This window comes from Amphimedon queenslandica, unplaced genomic scaffold (assembly GCF_000090795.2).
Source record: "Amphimedon queenslandica unplaced genomic scaffold, v1.1 AMPQUscaffold_13463, whole genome shotgun sequence".
NCBI classification, from domain to species: domain Eukaryota; kingdom Metazoa; phylum Porifera; class Demospongiae; order Haplosclerida; family Niphatidae; genus Amphimedon; species Amphimedon queenslandica.
Window position 1 is genome coordinate 246004 of NW_003546301.1, and position 6173 is coordinate 252176.

Sequence of the window (6173 nt, forward strand, 5' to 3'; positions counted from 1 at the left end):
TGTGGTATTATGACTTTTTCTTGCAGTTGCATGCTTAGAATAATGAAAGCTAATGATTCCAATCTTTAAATTAGTGCTATTACATTACTAGGCATGAGAATAAAGGATTATTTCCCCCTATAAAGGAATGGATTTAGCTGCAGCTATCCCTCTAGTGACGTCACGTTTAGCCACACCCACTGACAGGAAGTAACCTCGCAGGAAGGGAAAATGGGCATTTTTGAAGGCTCATATCTCAGTGAATAATTTTTTTCAGACAATGGGAGTTGGAACACATCATTAGTATGGTCAGGCAATCATATTAAGCAAATAAAAAAAATATCTCAAAAATGCACTGAAGTTACCCTTTAACTGCTACAGCTACATGAAATTGTCTGACTCACTTGTAACTAAGGCCTTTTTACATTGCTTTGCATTGAAGGTTTTTGCATTATTACTAACAACAAGCTACTGCATTTACTCATGTACTGCTATGTGTACATATGTGTATTTGGTGTCATAATGATGTCTATTTGAACAATATGTATTTGCGAGCTTGCAGTGAGCACTTGCAGTTAGGGCTGTGAGGTATTGAATGTAGTGATACTTCGGTACGGTATTGACAAAATACCCTGGTATTACTAAATATAATAATTTATTTTAAAGTAGTACATAATTTTAATAAAAAATTAATAATTTACTTAGAAGCTAATAATTTACTAAAAATCAAATAATTTACTAAAAATTTGATAATGTTAATAAATTTAATCTCAATCTTTTAATTTTAAATGTAAGTGATGCATGTAAGAGATTTTAAAGGTCAAGATTTGCTGACAGAAAAACTAGTTGTTGCACTGTGTGAAAGCTCTAAACAGTGTCACAATCCTGCCACACCTACTAAAGAGTCTTTCAGAGGTGGTATTTGTGGTATGAAAGCACAAGTATTTGCAAGCAACACCTGATAGGACAGGATATACAGTCTTATTTTCCTTCTACCACTTCAGAGGATTCGTCTCAATATCTGATTTTGGTTGCCTTAGATAATTGGCAAGTTCAGCTTGAACTTTCTGTTCAGGGGATATATCTAAGCATGATGAATCAGCTATATCAGAATTGTGCTCTTTAAACAGAGTTGCTAGTATAACTTTCTTTTTTGCAGGTGGTGGTAAGCTGTCTGTTGATGCTAATGGTGTTGAACTAGTAAGCTCACTTGGCTGCTCAGTCTCCTCGTTAAATATCTTCACTGCTTCTTCACAAATGTTACTCTTAACTTCTTCGAGATTTCAAACATGCCTTTCTTTAAAACGAGGATCAATCATGGAAATTAGTTCCAAAATAGTGGTAACTTCTGGTTCAACATACCTATCTGATAGATCTGATAATATGGCAGAACGTATTTTTTTTGCCATAGGTTTATTGTTAGGATTTTCTTTTAAAACTGAAGACTTAAGTAGTCTCAGAATGGGCAGAATCGAAGAACCAGTGACATACTTTTCTCCAGACATATCTGTAAAATCAGCTAGTAGTGATAGAGCTTCATTAGTAGCACCCCAGACATCAATGTCCTGCCAAGAAAGAATTAGATGAGATGCTTTTCTGTCAGAGCTCAAAACAAATATAATGGCCTGTTGTTGCTCTAGAATCTTAGCTATCATTTTTTGTGTTGTACCCCACCTGGTTTTAACATCCTAGTACAAGAGAAAACAATAAATGAGATAAGCTACAGTTGTTTCATGTTAGTTAGTGTTGGTAATGACATAATGTAGTATTATATGTAGTGTATACTGTATTGTTGTGAATGTGCATACCAATACTGGTATTGTACAAGTACATTATCACTTACAGATATTAGTGAGTATTGAGGAAGTTTAAAATTTACTTGGGCATGGGTAAGATCTAGTCTTTTTTTCCAACTGCATAAAAATGTGCTGACTATCTTTTTGGCGACACTATCACATCTTCTGTCATTGTCGAGTGCTTTTGTACGTTATGGTCAAAGCATGATATTTTGGTCAACCGTAAGTTTCTGGCAACAGAAACCATGTTAGTGGAACTGTCAGTGGTTAAGCAGACTCGCTTAAGAGCAGAGAGTTTCCATTCTTGAAGAGTGTTTTCCAAAGCATCGCTTATCACTTTAACTATATGGTCATCAGGTAGAAAGCTAATGGAGAAAGCAATCAACTCAAGATCCCAGTCTTGCATTATGTGATTTAGAGTGTTGCTGATATAGGGAGTTAATCCAATGCTTGACCAAATATCAGTTGTAGTTGCAAAATATTTCACAGTACACAATCTTCTAGCAACCTTTTCTTTTGTAGATTAATACAGCTCAGGTATGATACTTCATGAGAAATGAAATCTATTTGATAGCTCATTCCTGATCAGTATTCAGTTCTCAGAATCCTTCTTTTTCAACTGTGTATAGTCAGTTTCATTTGAGTTGCCACAGGAAGTAAATCAATGTTTGCATCACAAAACGTCATTCATAGCCACACCCAAAATGGTGGCAACGTGCAAGCAAACTCTTTCATTGAGCGTTTCTTCACCTCTAAGACCTTTTATTGTCTATTTTATCCTTGCTTTGGATACTACTACCTTTCATTATCACTGGCTGAACTTTTTTCTGTTACAAAGCTGACAAAGACCTCTAATACGGAAGATAACAACCTAGGTTGAGGGTGATGAAGAATAACGGTGATCAAAAAGGTTGTGGATAAGTATAGCAGATGTTTCCCAGTAGTATAGACTGCTAGTTGAATGCCTCCTTCTTTAGAGGACCTCATCTGTCTGCTTTTATTTTATAAAATAAAAAACATTAATTTTCTTAAAATAATAATAAGATGCAAATTATATTCACGAGTGTGATGTAGCATAAACGTAATGATTCATTATAGCGGCTCCCTTTTAACTAGAGCGGAAGAACCCATTCAGAACCTTCCAGAGTACCTAGACACTCAAAAATTGGTACAGATTTTTGGAAGAACCTATTATGCAACTATACCAAGTTTCAGGTTGCTAGCTTTAGTAATAAAAAAGTTATTAGGGGTGGTGCTTGGGTAACTCAACTGAAACCGACTATAAATCAGTAGACCATCTTTACAGAGGAAGCACGCTATGGCAGTATTCAAATCTTTGTACCGTTGACTTTGATGACCATACGGTTGACTTCTTAGTATAGAGTTGACTATTGGCTCTTGTCTTTCTGTCACAGCTACTTGCTTTCCTGATGAGCCCTGGCCCAATTGGGTATAAAGTCTTTTATGATTGTTTTTTTAAAGTGAGCTCTCAAGTTAGATGTGTTTCCATTTCGAGCAACAACTGCTCGGTTGCAAGATTTCCTGTCCCGTCGTCAACAGCCATGCTTTTTGCATCTTTTCTTAAGCCAAAGAAGTTCCATACCTCACTCATTGCTCCAGGTTTCGGTAGATAGTGACAGTGTTCTTCCGAAAGCACAGAGAAATCACCCATGACACTCGACATGCGGTAGGTAGGGTAACACACGGCACTACTAACGAACCTTCTACCATGGGTACTTGCAATTGACCAATCAGATCGCGTTATACGAGGTAAATATAATCGCTTATTTACCTCGTGGAGGTAAATATAACCAACTTATTAAAGTTGCCAAACAGGTTTTCTTAGTTATTTACCTCGCGGACAGCCCGGGAGCAAACAGGTTTCTAATTATTTACCTTGAAGCATAGCTATGGTGTAGTGTTGTTTGAGTTAACTACAACTAAAACTAAAACCCTTTTAGTTAGGCCAGATTTACTTTTAGTTAACTAACTATAACTAACTAAAAATATTTTAAAGTTTAAAAAACTAACTATAACTAACTAAAAGTATTATAGAATTTGCAAAACTAACTATTACTAACTAAAATGGCTAAAGTTCAAACTAAAACATAGAAGTACTTATTAGTCTAGCACTTCACTACTTGTAGCTAGTAAAAATGTTTTAGGTAACTATAACTAAAAGTAAAACCCTTTTAGTTAGGCCTAATTTTACTTTTAGATAACTAACTATAACTAACTAAATCTTTTAAAAAAATTCTTAAACTAACTATAACTAACTAAAAAGATTTAGAAATATTAAAAATTATACTAAAATCAAAATCTAAAGTTCTATAACTAACTATTACTAACTAAAAGTCTCATTTTGTAACTAAAACAACACTACTATGGTGTCTGAAGTAATCATTTTTAGCAGAGAAAGCAGCAAAGAACATCGAAAAGAAAGGAATAGAGCCTTAAAAGCATTGGGCCATGTGATAAATTTCTTAATAGGTGGAGTAGTATTGGAAAGGCGTGTTCTGGGCGTTTTTTACTGTACACACATGGCGTGAGTGGAGAAGAGATTTTCCCGTTTCTTTTAAGAAGATACAAAGAAGTAAAGAGGCCTTGTGCTTTTATAAAGCCTTGCTAATCATGGGCAGTTTTTTAGCTACAGATTTGGCATGGTAGAAATCTGTTATACACCTTGGTCTCGGTTGCTATGGATTTATTTACCTCGGGACTGCGTCCCTTGGTAAATAAATTCCATAGAAACCTCGACCTCAGTGTAACCTATACATATATACCGTTATTTACAGTATCTAATCTCGGTATTGACAGTGTAACATTGGTTTTAGTAAGTGATACCATAGATACTGTATACACATAGATATGAAACACGGCCGGACCAGATGTTCAAAGGCGTGTTTCACAGGAAATAAAAACAATGATAAGAAGCGTTACTGTATACTAGGTAATTTTTGAGATGTATAAAATTTTGTTATTTTGTGCTCACCTTGAATTCACAAAATTTAAACCAACTCTCATTCTATTGTATGTAGACTATGGCCAGAACACGAAAATTAGCTCACAAAAATATTAATTTTTGAGCACATTTTATTGAAAATGTGAAATTTTAAACACTCGAAAATTTGAATGCATACGGTATTATTATAGTAATAAAATTAGAGATTTTATGTACAATAATACAATAAAACTTGACATTTATAATGCATGATAATTACTGAAATTTTCCTTTTCTTTTAGTAGTCTACCAATGCATGACTTTCCCATTTCTTGTCACCTAAAAATGATTATTTGACAACACAATTGCACTAAAACTAAAAATACACTCCTTTTAAGAATAGGCCCACTTACAACTACATATTCTTATGCTACAAAACCATATAAAAAAATTTCCAATTAAGTAAAGTAAGACAAAGAAAATTGGCTAGAAAGGTGGGGCTTGAAAAACCAAGGTTTAAAAAATAGCAACTCTTCTACTTGACACAAACTCTAAATAATAGCCCCACTACAACTAGTAAACAATAACCTATCAGTGCAATAAAAAATGTTGGCCTAATTCAACAAAGTTAAGCTAAAAAAGGGGCTCGAGTGAAAATGTCAACAACAGTTGGCTATGGCATCCATTCTAGAACTAAGATATGCAGTCAAGCTATCTTTTATGAGCATTATTTGAATATTTGAAGGCTTTTCAAAGTCCTTTGAGGGATCATTCAGCTACTTTAACAAACTAATAGGCTACTGTGATTGCTTTACTTACCATGGCAACCATGAATGCAGCGAAACACAGGTAAGGATAGCCGGATCCGATGTTTATGACGTTTCCTTATGAGAACTTATTTGTGTGTATAGAGGAGTTTTATATCCCTGTGTATACAGTATTTATGGTGATACCATAGATATTATACGTACATGGATTGGAAACCCAGCAAAAAAATCTTACGTAAGATCTTATTTAAGATCTGAATAAATCTTTTGTAAGATCTTGCCTACCATTTCATGCCTGTTCTTGCAAGATCATTAGACAAGAAGTTCCAAAATCTTATTAAGATCTTATTAATAATCTTTCAAGATCAGACGAAAGTTCTGACAAGATCAGGTAATAGTTCTGGCAAGATCAGACGACAGTCCTGATAAGATCAGGCAATGGTTCTGGCAAGATCAGACGACAGTCCTGATAAGATCAGGCAATGGTTCTGGCAAGATCAGATGACAGTCCTGATAAGATCAGGCAATGGTTCTGGCAAGATCAGACGACAGTCCTGATAAGATCAGGCAATGGTTCTGGCAAGATCAGACGACAGTCCTGATAAGATCAGGCAATGGTTCTGGCAAGATCAGACGACAGTCCTGATAAGATCAGGTAATAGTTCTGGCAAGATCAGACGACAGTCCTGA

General features: G+C 35.0%; 1 protein-coding gene across 1 annotated transcript in view; it reads left to right on the top strand.

Annotated features, from left to right (window-relative positions):
• Positions 1 to 6173, top strand: part of LOC105312237 (cytohesin-3-like) — a 66449-nt gene that overhangs the window by 46073 nt on the left and 14203 nt on the right. The window lies entirely within an intron of this gene.